We start from the raw sequence: 14,688 nt of genomic DNA, 5'->3' as shown, positions 1-14,688 counted from the left end.
AAGAACATGCTGTGACAGACATTTCAACTTCACACCTGTTCTGATCTTCTGCTATCCCCGACAAAAGCTCTCGAAACAGAATCACCCGATTGATGATCATGCCCCGTCTTTCACACAGCCGCAAGCAGTAAGCAGCCAGCCCGGCTAGCTCAGTCGGTAGAGCATGAGACTCTTAATCTCAGGGTCGTGGGTTCGAGCCCCACGTTGGGCGACAGACTTGTAGAATGCTGAATTAGCTACTGGTCTGTCACAGACAGGTTTTTAGAGGAGCTCGCATCATACCGTCATCTGCCCCCAATTAATGTCGGTACCGCTTCCATTTTGGGGGAAATGTAACCTTTGACCAGTGTGTGAAAAGATCAATTGAAACTCGGATCATATTGTCATCTGTCCCCGTTCAATGTGGGTTCCTCTGTTGGTCAAGCAAAAGACTCAATCTCACAGTGGTGAGTTTGAGCCCCACGTTTGGTGGCTTTCTTTTAGGGCATTTTAAGATTGGAAAGTGCCATGATTCACACCCAGTCAATGTCAGTACCTTGTACGCAAACAGACGAGAAGAACATGCTGTGACAGACATTTCAACTTCACACCTGTTCTGATCTTCTGCTATCCCCGACAAAAGCTCTCGAAACAGAATCACCCATTGATGATCATGCCCCGTCTTTCACACAGCCGCAAGCAGTAAGCAGCCAGCCCGGCTAGCTCAGTCGGTAGAGCATGAGACTCTTAATCTCAGGGTCGTGGGTTCGACCCCCACGTTGGGCGACAGACTTGTACAATGCTGAATTAGCTACTGGTCTGTCACAGACAGGTTTTTAGAGGAGCTCGCATCATACCGTCATCTGCCCCCAATTAATGTCGGTACCGCTTCCATTTTGGGGGAAATGTAACCTTTGACCAGTGTGTGAAAAGATCAATTGAAACTCGGATCATATTGTCATCTGTCCCCGTTCAATGTGGGTTCCTCTGTTGGTCAAGCAAAAGACTCAATCTCACAGTGGTGAGTTTGAGCCCCACGTTTGGTGGCTTTCTTTTAGGGCATTTTAAGATTGGAAAGTGCCATGATTCACACCCAGTCAATGTCAGTACCTTGTACGCAAACAGACGAGAAGAACATGCTGTGACAGACATTTCAACTTCACACCTGTTCTGATCTTCTGCTATCCCCGACAAAAGATCTCGAAACAGAATCACCCATTGATGATCATGCCCCGTCTTTCACACAGCCGCAAGCAGTAAGCAGCCAGCCCGGCTAGCTCAGTCGGTAGAGCATGAGACTCTTAATCTCAGGGTCGTGGGTTCGAGCCCCACGTTGGGCGACAGACTTGTAGAATGCTGAATTAGCTACTGGTCTGTCACAGACAGGTTTTTAGAGGAGCTCGCATCATACCGTCATCTGCCCCCAATTAATGTCGGTACCGCTTCCATTTTGGGGGAAATGTAACCTTTGACCAGTGTGTGAAAAGATCAATTGAGAACAAGACCTGTTGCTCTGTCGAGAGACCATAAGACTTTTAATCTCACTGTGGTGGTTTTCGCCCCAGGTTGGGTGGCCTCCTTTTAGGGCATTTTAAGATGGGAAAAGTGCTATGATTCCCCCCTAGTCAATGTCAGTACCTTGCACACAAACAGGGCAGAAGAACAGGCTGTGACAGACATTTCAACTTCACACCTCTTCTGATCTTCTGCTGTCCCCTATAAAAGGGCTCGAAACAGAATCACCTTTTGATGATCATGCCCCGTCTTTCACAAAGCCGCAAGCCCGACTAGCTCAGTCGGTAGAGCATGAGACTCTTAATCTCAGGGTCGTGGGTTCGAGCCCCACGTTGGGCGATGGATGCTTGATTTGCAACAGGTCTACCACAAACAGCTTGAAAGAGGAACTCGGATCATATTGTCATCTGTCCCCGTTCAATGTGGGTTCCTCTGTTGGTCAAGCAAAAGACTCAATCTCACAGTGGTGAGTTTGAGCCCCACGTTTGGTGGCTTTCTTTTAGGGCATTTTAAGATTGGAAAGTGCCATGATTCACACCCAGTCAATGTCAGTACCTTGTACGCAAACAGACGAGAAGAACATGCTGTGACAGACATTTCAACTTCACACCTGTTCTGATCTTCTGCTATCCCCGACAAAAGCTCTCGAAACAGAATCACCCATTGATGATCATGCCCCGTCTTTCACACAGCCGCAAGCAGTAAGCAGCCAGCCCGGCTAGCTCAGTCGGTAGAGCATGAGACTCTTAATCTCAGGGTCGTGGGTTCGAGCCCCACGTTGGGCGACAGACTTGTACAATGCTGAATTAGCTACTGGTCTGTCACAGACAGGTTTTTAGAGGAGCTCGCATCATACCGTCATCTGCCCCCAATTAATGTCGGTACCGCTTCCATTTTGGGGGAAATGTAACCTTTGACCAGTGTGTGAAAAGATCAATTGAGAACAAGACCTGTTGCTCTGTCGAGAGACCATAAGACTTTTAATCTCACTGTGGTGGTTTTCGCCCCAGGTTGGGTGGCCTCCTTTTAGGGCATTTTAAGATGGGAAAAGTGCTATGATTCCCCCCTAGTCAATGTCAGTACCTTGCACACAAACAGGGCAGAAGAACAGGCTGTGACAGACATTTCAACTTCACACCTCTTCTGATCTTCTGCTGTCCCCTATAAAAGGGCTCGAAACAGAATCACCTTTTGATGATCATGCCCCGTCTTTCACAAAGCCGCAAGCCTGACTAGCTCAGTCGGTAGAGCATGAGACTCTTAATCTCAGGGTCGTGGGTTCGAGCCCCACGTTGGGCGATGGATGCTTGATTTGCAACAGGTCTACCACAAACAGCTTGAAAGAGGAACTCGGATCATATTGTCATCTGTCCCCGTTCAATGTGGGTTCCTCTGTTGGTCAAGCAAAAGACTCAATCTCACAGTGGTGAGTTTGAGCCCCACGTTTGGTGGCTTTCTTTTAGGGCATTTTAAGATTGGAAAGTGCCATGATTCACACCCAGTCAATGTCAGTACCTTGTACGCAAACAGACGAGAAGAACATGCTGTGACAGACATTTCAACTTCACACCTGTTCTGATCTTCTGCTATCCCCGACAAAAGCTCTCGAAACAGAATCACCCATTGATGATCATGCCCCGTCTTTCACACAGCCGCAAGCAGTAAGCAGCCAGCCCGGCTAGCTCAGTCGGTAGAGCATGAGACTCTTAATCTCAGGGTCGTGGGTTCGAGCCCCACGTTGGGCGACAGACTTGTAGAATGCTGAATTAGCTACTGGTCTGTCACAGACAGGTTTTTAGAGGAGCTCGCATCATACCGTCATCTGCCCCCAATTAATGTCGGTACCGCTTCCATTTTGGGGGAAATGTAACCTTTGACCAGTGTGTGAAAAGATCAATTGAGAACAAGACCTGTTGCTCTGTCGAGAGACCATAAGACTTTTAATCTCACTGTGGTGGTTTTCGCCCCAGGTTGGGTGGCCTCCTTTTAGGGCATTTTAAGATGGGAAAAGTGCTATGATTCCCCCCTAGTCAATGTCAGTACCTTGCACACAAACAGGGCAGAAGAACAGGCTGTGACAGACATTTCAACTTCACACCTGTTCTGATCTTCTGCTGTCCCCTATAAAAGGGCTCGAAACAGAATCACCTTTTGATGATCATGCCCCGTCTTTCACAAAGCCGCAAGCCCGACTAGCTCAGTCGGTAGAGCATGAGACTCTTAATCTCAGGGTCGTGGGTTCGAGCCCCACGTTGGGCGATGGATGCTTGATTTGCAACAGGTCTACCACAAACAGCTTGAAAGAGGAACTCGGATCATATTGTCATCTGTCCCCGTTCAATGTGGGTTCCTCTGTTGGTCAAGCAAAAGACTCAATCTCACAGTGGTGAGTTTGAGCCCCACGTTTGGTGGCTTTCTTTTAGGGCATTTTAAGATTGGAAAGTGCCATGATTCACACCCAGTCAATGTCAGTACCTTGTACGCAAACAGACGAGAAGAACATGCTGTGACAGACATTTCAACTTCACACCTGTTCTGATCTTCTGCTATCCCCGACAAAAGCTCTCGAAACAGAATCACCCATTGATGATCATGCCCCGTCTTTCACACAGCCGCAAGCAGTAAGCAGCCAGCCCGGCTAGCTCAGTCGGTAGAGCATGAGACTCTTAATCTCAGGGTCGTGGGTTCGAGCCCCACGTTGGGCGACAGACTTGTACAATGCTGAATTAGCTACTGGTCTGTCACAGACAGGTTTTTAGAGGAGCTCGCATCATACCGTCATCTGCCCCCAATTAATGTCGGTACCGCTTCCATTTTGGGGGAAATGTAACCTTTGACCAGTGTGTGAAAAGATCAATTGAGAACAAGACCTGTTGCTCTGTCGAGAGACCATAAGACTTTTAATCTCACTGTGGTGGTTTTCGCCCCAGGTTGGGTGGCCTCCTTTTAGGGCATTTTAAGATGGGAAAAGTGCTATGATTCCCCCCTAGTCAATGTCAGTACCTTGCACACAAACAGGGCAGAAGAACAGGCTGTGACAGACATTTCAACTTCACACCTCTTCTGATCTTCTGCTGTCCCCTATAAAAGGGCTCGAAACAGAATCACCTTTTGATGATCATGCCCCGTCTTTCACAAAGCCGCAAGCCCGACTAGCTCAGTCGGTAGAGCATGAGACTCTTAATCTCAGGGTCGTGGGTTCGAGCCCCACGTTGGGCGATGGATGCTTGATTTGCAACAGGTCTACCACAAACAGCTTGAAAGAGGAACTCGGATCATATTGTCATCTGTCCCCGTTCAATGTGGGTTCCTCTGTTGGTCAAGCAAAAGACTCAATCTCACAGTGGTGAGTTTGAGCCCCACGTTTGGTGGCTTTCTTTTGGGCATTTTAAGATTGGAAAGTGCCATGATTCACACCCAGTCAATGTCAGTACCTTGCACACAAACAGGGCAGAAGAACATGCTGTGACAGACATTTCAACTTCACACCTGTTCTGATCTTCTGCTATCCCCGACAAAAGATCTCGAAACAGAATCACCCATTGATGATCATGCCCCGTCTTTCACACAGCCGCAAGCAGTAAGCAGCCAGCCCGGCTAGCTCAGTCGGTAGAGCATGAGACTCTTAATCTCAGGGTCGTGGGTTCGAGCCCCACGTTGGGCGACAGACTTGTAGAATGCTGAATTAGCTACTGGTCTGTCACAGACAGGTTTTTAGAGGAGCTCGCATCATACCGTCATCTGCCCCCAATTAATGTCGGTACCGTTTCCATTTTGGGGGAAATGTAACCTTTGACCAGTGTGTGAAAAGATCAATTGAGAACAAGACCTGTTGCTCTGTCGAGAGACCATAAGACTTTTAATCTCACTGTGGTGGTTTTCGCCCCAGGTTGGGTGGCCTCCTTTTAGGGCATTTTAAGATGGGAAAAGTGCTATGATTCCCCCCTAGTCAATGTCAGTACCTTGCACACAAACAGGGCAGAAGAACAGGCTGTGACAGACATTTCAACTTCACACCTCTTCTGATCTTCTGCTGTCCCCTATAAAAGGGCTCGAAACAGAATCACCTTTTGATGATCATGCCCCGTCTTTCACAAAGCCGCAAGCCCGACTAGCTCAGTCGGTAGAGCATGAGACTCTTAATCTCAGGGTCGTGGGTTCGAGCCCCACGTTGGGCGATGGATGCTTGATTTGCAACAGGTCTACCACAAACAGCTTGAAAGAGGAACTCGGATCATATTGTCATCTGTCCCCGTTCAATGTGGGTTCCTCTGTTGGTCAAGCAAAAGACTCAATCTCACAGTGGTGAGTTTGAGCCCCACGTTTGGTGGCTTTCTTTTAGGGCATTTTAAGATTGGAAAGTGCCATGATTCACACCCAGTCAATGTCAGTACCTTGTACGCAAACAGACGAGAAGAACATGCTGTGACAGACATTTCAACTTCACACCTGTTCTGATCTTCTGCTATCCCCGACAAAAGCTCTCGAAACAGAATCACCGATTGATGATCATGCCCCGTCTTTCACACAGCCGCAAGCAGTAAGCAGCCAGCCCGGCTAGCTCAGTCGGTAGAGCATGAGACTCTTAATCTCAGGGTCGTGGGTTCGAGCCCCACGTTGGGCGACAGACTTTTAGAATGCTGAATTAGCTACTGGTCTGTCACAGACAGGTTTTTAGAGGAGCTCGCATCATACCGTCATCTGCCCCCAATTAATGTCGGTACCTCTTCCATTTTGGGGGAAATGTAACCTTTGACCAGTGTGTGGAAAGATCAATTGAGAACAAGACCTGTTACAATGTCAGTACCTTGCAAACAAACAGAGGAGAAGAACGGTCTGTGACAGACATTTCAAATTCACACCTCTTCTGATCTTCTGCTATCCCCGATAAAAGCTCTCGAAAAAGAATCACCTATTGATGATCATGCCCCGTCTTTCACAAAGCCGCAAGCAGTAAGCAACAAGCCCGGCTAGCTCGAACCCACGACGAACTCGGATCATATTGTCATCTGTCCCCGTTCAATGTGGGTTCCTCTGTTGGTCAAGCAAAAGACTCAATCTCACAGTGGTGAGTTTGAGCCCCACGTTTGGTGGCTTTCTTTTAGGGCATTTTAAGATTGGAAAGTGCCATGATTCACACCCAGTCAATGTCAGTACCTTGTACGCAAACAGACGAGAAGAACATGCTGTGACAGACATTTCAACTTCACACCTGTTCTGATCTTCTGCTATCCCCGACAAAAGATCTCGAAACAGAATCACCATTGATGATCATGCCCCGTCTTTCACACAGCCGCAAGCAGTAAGCAGCCAGCCCGGCTAGCTCAGTCGGTAGAGCATGAGACTCTTAATCTCAGGGTCGTGGGTTCGAGCCCCACGTTGGGCGACAGACTTGTAGAATGCTGAATTAGCTACTGGTCTGTCACAGACAGGTTTTTAGAGGAGCTCGCATCATACCGTCATCTGCCCCCAATTAATGTCGGTACCGCTTCCATTTTGGGGGAAATGTAACCTTTGACCAGTGTGTGAAAAGATCAATTGAGAACAAGACCTGTTGCTCTGTCGAGAGACCATAAGACTTTTAATCTCACTGTGGTGGTTTTCGCCCCAGGTTGGGTGGCCTCCTTTTAGGGCATTTTAAGATGGGAAAAGTGCTATGATTCCCCCCTAGTCAATGTCAGTACCTTGCACACAAACAGGGCAGAAGAACAGGCTGTGACAGACATTTCAACTTCACACCTCTTCTGATCTTCTGCTGTCCCCTATAAAAGGGCTCGAAACAGAATCACCTTTTGATGATCATGCCCCGTCTTTCACAAAGCCGCAAGCCCGACTAGCTCAGTCGGTAGAGCATGAGACTCTTAATCTCAGGGTCGTGGGTTCGAGCCCCACGTTGGGCGATGGATGCTTGATTTGCAACAGGTCTACCACAAACAGCTTGAAAGAGGAACTCGGATCATATTGTCATCTGTCCCCGTTCAATGTGGGTTCCTCTGTTGGTCAAGCAAAAGACTCAATCTCACAGTGGTGAGTTTGAGCCCCACGTTTGGTGGCTTTCTTTTAGGGCATTTTAAGATTGGAAAGTGCCATGATTCACACCCAGTCAATGTCAGTACCTTGTACGCAAACAGACGAGAAGAACATGCTGTGACAGACATTTCAACTTCACACCTGTTCTGATCTTCTGCTATCCCCGACAAAAGATCTCGAAACAGAATCACCCATTGATGATCATGCCCCGTCTTTCACACAGCCGCAAGCAGTAAGCAGCCAGCCCGGCTAGCTCAGTCGGTAGAGCATGAGACTCTTAATCTCAGGGTCGTGGGTTCGAGCCCCACGTTGGGCGACAGACTTGTAGAATGCTGAATTAGCTACTGGTCTGTCACAGACAGGTTTTTAGAGGAGCTCGCATCATACCGTCATCTGCCCCCAATTAATGTCGGTACCGCTTCCATTTTGGGGGAAATGTAACCTTTGACCAGTGTGTGAAAAGATCAATTGAGAACAAGACCTGTTGCTCTGTCGAGAGACCATAAGACTTTTAATCTCACTGTGGTGGTTTTCGCCCCAGGTTGGGTGGCCTCCTTTTAGGGCATTTTAAGATGGGAAAAGTGCTATGATTCCCCCCTAGTCAATGTCAGTACCTTGCACACAAACAGGGCAGAAGAACAGGCTGTGACAGACATTTCAACTTCACACCTCTTCTGATCTTCTGCTGTCCCCTATAAAAGGGCTCGAAACAGAATCACCTTTTGATGATCATGCCCCGTCTTTCACAAAGCCGCAAGCCCGACTAGCTCAGTCGGTAGAGCATGAGACTCTTAATCTCAGGGTCGTGGGTTCGAGCCCCACGTTGGGCGATGGATGCTTGATTTGCAACAGGTCTACCACAAACAGCTTGAAAGAGGAACTCGGATCATATTGTCATCTGTCCCCGTTCAATGTGGGTTCCTCTGTTGGTCAAGCAAAAGACTCAATCTCACAGTGGTGAGTTTGAGCCCCACGTTTGGTGGCTTTCTTTTAGGGCATTTTAAGATTGGAAAGTGCCATGATTCACACCCAGTCAATGTCAGTACCTTGTACGCAAACAGACGAGAAGAACATGCTGTGACAGACATTTCAACTTCACACCTGTTCTGATCTTCTGCTATCCCCGACAAAAGCTCTCGAAACAGAATCACCCATTGATGATCATGCCCCGTCTTTCACACAGCCGCAAGCAGTAAGCAGCCAGCCCGGCTAGCTCAGTCGGTAGAGCATGAGACTCTTAATCTCAGGGTCGTGGGTTCGAGCCCCACGTTGGGCGACAGACTTGTACAATGCTGAATTAGCTACTGGTCTGTCACAGACAGGTTTTTAGAGGAGCTCGCATCATACCGTCATCTGCCCCCAATTAATGTCGGTACCGCTTCCATTTTGGGGGAAATGTAACCTTTGACCAGTGTGTGAAAAGATCAATTGAGAACAAGACCTGTTGCTCTGTCGAGAGACCATAAGACTTTTAATCTCACTGTGGTGGTTTTCGCCCCAGGTTGGGTGGCCTCCTTTTAGGGCATTTTAAGATGGGAAAAGTGCTATGATTCCCCCCTAGTCAATGTCAGTACCTTGCACACAAACAGGGCAGAAGAACAGGCTGTGACAGACATTTCAACTTCACACCTGTTCTGATCTTCTGCTATCCCCGACAAAAGATCTCGAAACAGAATCACCTATTGATGATCATGCCCCGTCTTTCACAAAGCCGCAAGCCCGACTAGCTCAGTCGGTAGAGCATGAGACTCTTAATCTCAGGGTCGTGGGTTCGAGCCCCACGTTGGGCGACAGACTTGTAGAATGCTGAATTAGCTACTGGTCTGTCACAGACAGGTTTTTAGAGGAGCTCGCATCATACCGTCATCTGCCCCCAATTAATGTCGGTACCGCTTCCATTTTGGGGGAAATGTAACCTTTGACCAGTGTGTGAAAAGATCAATTGAGAACAAGACCTGTTGCTCTGTCGAGAGACCATAAGACTTTCAATCTCACTGTGGTGGTTTTCGCCCCAGGTTGGGTGGCCTCCTTTTAGGGCATTTTAAGATGGGAAAAGTGCTATGATTCCCCCCTAGTCAATGTCAGTACCTTGCACACAAACAGGGCAGAAGAACAGGCTGTGACAGACATTTCAACTTCACACCTCTTCTGATCTTCTGCTGTCCCCTATAAAAGGGCTCGAAACAGAATCACCTTTTGATGATCATGCCCCGTCTTTCACAAAGCCGCAAGCCTGACTAGCTCAGTCGGTAGAGCATGAGACTCTTAATCTCAGGGTCGTGGGTTCGAGCCCCACGTTGGGCGATGGATGCTTGATTTGCAACAGGTCTACCACAAACAGCTTGAAAGAGGAACTCGGATCATATTGTCATCTGTCCCCGTTCAATGTGGGTTCCTCTGTTGGTCAAGCAAAAGACTCAATCTCACAGTGGTGAGTTTGAGCCCCACGTTTGGTGGCTTTCTTTTAGGGCATTTTAAGATTGGAAAGTGCCATGATTCACACCCAGTCAATGTCAGTACCTTGTACGCAAACAGACGAGAAGAACATGCTGTGACAGACATTTCAACTTCACACCTGTTCTGATCTTCTGCTATCCCCGACAAAAGATCTCGAAACAGAATCACCCATTGATGATCATGCCCCGTCTTTCACACAGCCGCAAGCAGTAAGCAGCCAGCCCGGCTAGCTCAGTCGGTAGAGCATGAGACTCTTAATCTCAGGGTCGTGGGTTCGAGCCCCACGTTGGGCGACAGACTTGTACAATGCTGAATTAGCTACTGGTCTGTCACAGACAGGTTTTTAGAGGAGCTCGCATCATACCGTCATCTGCCCCCAATTAATGTCGGTACCGCTTCCATTTTGGGGGAAATGTAACCTTTGACCAGTGTGTGAAAAGATCAATTGAGAACAAGACCTGTTGCTCTGTCGAGAGACCATAAGACTTTTAATCTCACTGTGGTGGTTTTCGCCCCAGGTTGGGTGGCCTCCTTTTAGGGCATTTTAAGATGGGAAAAGTGCTATGATTCCCCCCTAGTCAATGTCAGTACCTTGCACACAAACAGGGCAGAAGAACAGGCTGTGACAGACATTTCAACTTCACACCTCTTCTGATCTTCTGCTGTCCCCTATAAAAGGGCTCGAAACAGAATCACCTTTTGATGATCATGCCCCGTCTTTCACAAAGCCGCAAGCCTGACTAGCTCAGTCGGTAGAGCATGAGACTCTTAATCTCAGGGTCGTGGGTTCGAGCCCCACGTTGGGCGATGGATGCTTGATTTGCAACAGGTCTACCACAAACAGCTTGAAAGAGGAACTCGGATCATATTGTCATCTGTCCCCGTTCAATGTGGGTTCCTCTGTTGGTCAAGCAAAAGACTCAATCTCACAGTGGTGAGTTTGAGCCCCACGTTTGGTGGCTTTCTTTTAGGGCATTTTAAGATTGGAAAGTGCCATGATTCACACCCAGTCAATGTCAGTACCTTGTACGCAAACAGACGAGAAGAACATGCTGTGACAGACATTTCAACTTCACACCTGTTCTGATCTTCTGCTATCCCCGACAAAAGCTCTCGAAACAGAATCACCCATTGATGATCATGCCCCGTCTTTCACACAGCCGCAAGCAGTAAGCAGCCAGCCCGGCTAGCTCAGTCGGTAGAGCATGAGACTCTTAATCTCAGGGTCGTGGGTTCGAGCCCCACGTTGGGCGACAGACTTGTACAATGCTGAATTAGCTACTGGTCTGTCACAGACAGGTTTTTAGAGGAGCTCGCATCATACCGTCATCTGCCCCCAATTAATGTCGGTACCGCTTCCATTTTGGGGGAAATGTAACCTTTGACCAGTGTGTGAAAAGATCAATTGAGAACAAGACCTGTTGCTCTGTCGAGAGACCATAAGACTTTTAATCTCACTGTGGTGGTTTTCGCCCCAGGTTGGGTGGCCTCCTTTTAGGGCATTTTAAGATGGGAAAAGTGCTATGATTCCCCCCTAGTCAATGTCAGTACCTTGCACACAAACAGGGCAGAAGAACAGGCTGTGACAGACATTTCAACTTCACACCTCTTCTGATCTTCTGCTGTCCCCTATAAAAGGGCTCGAAACAGAATCACCTTTTGATGATCATGCCCCGTCTTTCACAAAGCCGCAAGCCCGACTAGCTCAGTCGGTAGAGCATGAGACTCTTAATCTCAGGGTCGTGGGTTCGAGCCCCACGTTGGGCGATGGATGCTTGATTTGCAACAGGTCTACCACAAACAGCTTGAAAGAGGAACTCGGATCATATTGTCATCTGTCCCCGTTCAATGTGGGTTCCTCTGTTGGTCAAGCAAAAGACTCAATCTCACAGTGGTGAGTTTGAGCCCCACGTTTGGTGGCTTTCTTTTAGGGCATTTTAAGATTGGAAAGTGCCATGATTCACACCCAGTCAATGTCAGTACCTTGTACGCAAACAGACGAGAAGAACATGCTGTGACAGACATTTCAACTTCACACCTGTTCTGATCTTCTGCTATCCCCGACAAAAGCTCTCGAAACAGAATCACCCATTGATGATCATGCCCCGTCTTTCACACAGCCGCAAGCAGTAAGCAGCCAGCCCGGCTAGCTCAGTCGGTAGAGCATGAGACTCTTAATCTCAGGGTCGTGGGTTCGAGCCCCACGTTGGGCGACAGACTTGTACAATGCTGAATTAGCTACTGGTCTGTCACAGACAGGTTTTTAGAGGAGCTCGCATCATACCGTCATCTGCCCCCAATTAATGTCGGTACCGCTTCCATTTTGGGGGAAATGTAACCTTTGACCAGTGTGTGAAAAGATCAATTGAGAACAAGACCTGTTGCTCTGTCGAGAGACCATAAGACTTTTAATCTCACTGTGGTGGTTTTCTCCCCAGGTTGGGTGGCCTCCTTTTAGGGCATTTTAAGATAGGAAAAGTGCTATGATTCCCCCCTAGTCAATGTCAGTACCTTGCACACAAACAGGGCAGAAGAACAGGCTGTGACAGACATTTCAACTTCACACCTGTTCTGATCTTCTGCTGTCCCCGACAAAAGGCTCTCGAAACAGAATCACCTATTGATGATCATGCCCCGTCTTTCACAAAGCCGCAAGCCCGACTAGCTCAGTCGGTAGAGCATGAGACTCTTAATCTCAGGGTCGTGGGTTCGAGCCCCACGTTGGGCGATGGATGCTTGATTTGCAACAGGTCTACCACAAACAGCTTGAAAGAGGAACTCGGATCATATTGTCATCTGTCCCCGTTCAATGTGGGTTCCTCTGTTGGTCAAGCAAAAGACTCAATCTCACAGTGGTGAGTTTGAGCCCCACGTTTGGTGGCTTTCTTTTAGGGCATTTTAAGATTGGAAAGTGCCATGATTCACACCCAGTCAATGTCAGTACCTTCTACGCAAACAGACGAGAAGAACATGCTGTGACAGACATTTCAGCTTCACACCTGTTCTGATCTTCTGCTATCCCCGACAAAAGCTCTCGAAACAGAATCACCCATTGATGATCATGCCCCGTCTTTCACACAGCCGCAAGCAGAAAGCAGCCAGCCCGGCTAGCTCAGTCGGTAGAGCATGAGACTCTTAATCTCAGGGTCGTGGGTTCGAGCCCCACGTTGGGCGACAGACTTGTACAATGCTGAATTAGCTACTGGTCTGTCACAGACAGGTTTTTAGAGGAGCTCGCATCATACCGTCATCTGCCCCCAATTAATGTCGGTACCGCTTCCATTTTGGGGGAAATGTAACCTTTGACCAGTGTGTGAAAAGATCAATTGAAACTCGGATCATATTGTCATCTGTCCCCGTTCAATGTGGGTTCCTCTGTTGGTCAAGCAAAAGACTCAATCTCACAGTGGTGAGTTTGAGCCCCACGTTTGGTGGCTTTCTTTTAGGGCATTTTAAGATTGGAAAGTGCCATGATTCACACCCAGTCAATGTCAGTACCTTGTACGCAAACAGACGAGAAGAACATGCTGTGACAGACATTTCAACTTCACACCTGTTCTGATCTTCTGCTATCCCCGACAAAAGATCTCGAAACAGAATCACCCATTGATGATCATGCCCCGTCTTTCACACAGCCGCAAGCAGTAAGCAGCCAGCCCGGCTAGCTCAGTCGGTAGAGCATGAGACTCTTAATCTCAGGGTCGTGGGTTCGAGCCCCACGTTGGGCGACAGACTTGTAGAATGCTGAATTAGCTACTGGTCTGTCACAGACAGGTTTTTAGAGGAGCTCGCATCATACCGTCATCTGCCCCCAATTAATGTCGGTACCGCTTCCATTTTGGGGGAAATGTAACCTTTGACCAGTGTGTGAAAAGATCAATTGAGAACAAGACCTGTTGCTCTGTCGAGAGACCATAAGACTTTTAATCTCACTGTGGTGGTTTTCGCCCCAGGTTGGGTGGCCTCCTTTTAGGGCATTTTAAGATGGGAAAAGTGCTATGATTCCCCCCTAGTCAATGTCAGTACCTTGCACACAAACAGGGCAGAAGAACAGGCTGTGACAGACATTTCAACTTCACACCTCTTCTGATCTTCTGCTGTCCCCTATAAAAGGGCTCGAAACAGAATCACCTTTTGATGATCATGCCCCGTCTTTCACAAAGCCGCAAGCCCGACTAGCTCAGTCGGTAGAGCATGAGACTCTTAATCTCAGGGTCGTGGGTTCGAGCCCCACGTTGGGCGATGGATGCTTGATTTGCAACAGGTCTACCACAAACAGCTTGAAAGAGGAACTCGGATCATATTGTCATCTGTCCCCGTTCAATGTGGGTTCCTCTGTTGGTCAAGCAAAAGACTCAATCTCACAGTGGTGAGTTTGAGCCCCACGTTTGGTGGCTTTCTTTTAGGGCATTTTAAGATTGGAAAGTGCCATGATTCACACCCAGTCAATGTCAGTACCTTGTACGCAAACAGACGAGAAGAACATGCTGTGACAGACATTTCAACTTCACACCTGTTCTGATCTTCTGCTATCCCCGACAAAAGATCTCGAAACAGAATCACCCATTGATGATCATGCCCCGTCTTTCACACAGCCGCAAGCAGTAAGCAGCCAGCCCGGCTAGCTCAGTCGGTAGAGCATGAGACTCTTAATCTCAGGGTCGTGGGTTCGAGCCCCACGTTGGGCGACAGACTTGTACAATGCTG

General features: G+C 48.2%; 1 protein-coding gene and 30 non-coding genes across 32 annotated transcripts in view; 30 read left to right on the top strand and 1 right to left on the bottom strand.

Moving 5' to 3' along the window:
• Window positions 1-14,688, bottom strand: part of bbs9 (Bardet-Biedl syndrome 9) — a 157,550-nt gene that overhangs the window by 24,327 nt on the left and 118,535 nt on the right. The window lies entirely within an intron of this gene.
• Window positions 139-211, top strand: trnak-cuu (transfer RNA lysine (anticodon CUU)). The gene has a single exon. It is a non-coding gene; the product is annotated as a tRNA-Lys (tRNA).
• On the top strand, window positions 693-765 carry trnak-cuu (transfer RNA lysine (anticodon CUU)). The gene has a single exon. It is a non-coding gene; the product is annotated as a tRNA-Lys (tRNA).
• Window positions 1,247-1,319, top strand: trnak-cuu (transfer RNA lysine (anticodon CUU)). The gene has a single exon. It is a non-coding gene; the product is annotated as a tRNA-Lys (tRNA).
• trnak-cuu (transfer RNA lysine (anticodon CUU)) lies at window positions 1,761-1,833 on the top strand. Its single transcript has one exon. It is a non-coding gene; the product is annotated as a tRNA-Lys (tRNA).
• Window positions 2,207-2,279, top strand: trnak-cuu (transfer RNA lysine (anticodon CUU)). The gene has a single exon. It is a non-coding gene; the product is annotated as a tRNA-Lys (tRNA).
• Window positions 2,721-2,793, top strand: trnak-cuu (transfer RNA lysine (anticodon CUU)). The gene has a single exon. It is a non-coding gene; the product is annotated as a tRNA-Lys (tRNA).
• trnak-cuu (transfer RNA lysine (anticodon CUU)) lies at window positions 3,167-3,239 on the top strand. The gene has a single exon. It is a non-coding gene; the product is annotated as a tRNA-Lys (tRNA).
• Window positions 3,681-3,753, top strand: trnak-cuu (transfer RNA lysine (anticodon CUU)). Its single transcript has one exon. It is a non-coding gene; the product is annotated as a tRNA-Lys (tRNA).
• Window positions 4,127-4,199, top strand: trnak-cuu (transfer RNA lysine (anticodon CUU)). Its single transcript has one exon. It is a non-coding gene; the product is annotated as a tRNA-Lys (tRNA).
• On the top strand, window positions 4,641-4,713 carry trnak-cuu (transfer RNA lysine (anticodon CUU)). Its single transcript has one exon. It is a non-coding gene; the product is annotated as a tRNA-Lys (tRNA).
• On the top strand, window positions 5,086-5,158 carry trnak-cuu (transfer RNA lysine (anticodon CUU)). Its single transcript has one exon. It is a non-coding gene; the product is annotated as a tRNA-Lys (tRNA).
• Window positions 5,600-5,672, top strand: trnak-cuu (transfer RNA lysine (anticodon CUU)). Its single transcript has one exon. It is a non-coding gene; the product is annotated as a tRNA-Lys (tRNA).
• trnak-cuu (transfer RNA lysine (anticodon CUU)) lies at window positions 6,046-6,118 on the top strand. Its single transcript has one exon. It is a non-coding gene; the product is annotated as a tRNA-Lys (tRNA).
• On the top strand, window positions 6,808-6,880 carry trnak-cuu (transfer RNA lysine (anticodon CUU)). The gene has a single exon. It is a non-coding gene; the product is annotated as a tRNA-Lys (tRNA).
• On the top strand, window positions 7,322-7,394 carry trnak-cuu (transfer RNA lysine (anticodon CUU)). The gene has a single exon. It is a non-coding gene; the product is annotated as a tRNA-Lys (tRNA).
• On the top strand, window positions 7,768-7,840 carry trnak-cuu (transfer RNA lysine (anticodon CUU)). The gene has a single exon. It is a non-coding gene; the product is annotated as a tRNA-Lys (tRNA).
• Window positions 8,282-8,354, top strand: trnak-cuu (transfer RNA lysine (anticodon CUU)). Its single transcript has one exon. It is a non-coding gene; the product is annotated as a tRNA-Lys (tRNA).
• Window positions 8,728-8,800, top strand: trnak-cuu (transfer RNA lysine (anticodon CUU)). The gene has a single exon. It is a non-coding gene; the product is annotated as a tRNA-Lys (tRNA).
• Window positions 9,242-9,314, top strand: trnak-cuu (transfer RNA lysine (anticodon CUU)). Its single transcript has one exon. It is a non-coding gene; the product is annotated as a tRNA-Lys (tRNA).
• trnak-cuu (transfer RNA lysine (anticodon CUU)) lies at window positions 9,756-9,828 on the top strand. The gene has a single exon. It is a non-coding gene; the product is annotated as a tRNA-Lys (tRNA).
• trnak-cuu (transfer RNA lysine (anticodon CUU)) lies at window positions 10,202-10,274 on the top strand. Its single transcript has one exon. It is a non-coding gene; the product is annotated as a tRNA-Lys (tRNA).
• Window positions 10,716-10,788, top strand: trnak-cuu (transfer RNA lysine (anticodon CUU)). The gene has a single exon. It is a non-coding gene; the product is annotated as a tRNA-Lys (tRNA).
• trnak-cuu (transfer RNA lysine (anticodon CUU)) lies at window positions 11,162-11,234 on the top strand. Its single transcript has one exon. It is a non-coding gene; the product is annotated as a tRNA-Lys (tRNA).
• trnak-cuu (transfer RNA lysine (anticodon CUU)) lies at window positions 11,676-11,748 on the top strand. The gene has a single exon. It is a non-coding gene; the product is annotated as a tRNA-Lys (tRNA).
• On the top strand, window positions 12,122-12,194 carry trnak-cuu (transfer RNA lysine (anticodon CUU)). Its single transcript has one exon. It is a non-coding gene; the product is annotated as a tRNA-Lys (tRNA).
• trnak-cuu (transfer RNA lysine (anticodon CUU)) lies at window positions 12,637-12,709 on the top strand. The gene has a single exon. It is a non-coding gene; the product is annotated as a tRNA-Lys (tRNA).
• Window positions 13,083-13,155, top strand: trnak-cuu (transfer RNA lysine (anticodon CUU)). Its single transcript has one exon. It is a non-coding gene; the product is annotated as a tRNA-Lys (tRNA).
• On the top strand, window positions 13,637-13,709 carry trnak-cuu (transfer RNA lysine (anticodon CUU)). Its single transcript has one exon. It is a non-coding gene; the product is annotated as a tRNA-Lys (tRNA).
• Window positions 14,151-14,223, top strand: trnak-cuu (transfer RNA lysine (anticodon CUU)). Its single transcript has one exon. It is a non-coding gene; the product is annotated as a tRNA-Lys (tRNA).
• On the top strand, window positions 14,597-14,669 carry trnak-cuu (transfer RNA lysine (anticodon CUU)). The gene has a single exon. It is a non-coding gene; the product is annotated as a tRNA-Lys (tRNA).

The sequence above is a fragment of the Phyllopteryx taeniolatus genome, chromosome 6 (genome assembly GCF_024500385.1).
Source record: "Phyllopteryx taeniolatus isolate TA_2022b chromosome 6, UOR_Ptae_1.2, whole genome shotgun sequence".
In the NCBI taxonomy this organism is placed as follows: domain Eukaryota; kingdom Metazoa; phylum Chordata; class Actinopteri; order Syngnathiformes; family Syngnathidae; genus Phyllopteryx; species Phyllopteryx taeniolatus.
This window is presented reverse-complemented; position numbering and strand designations above follow the sequence as displayed.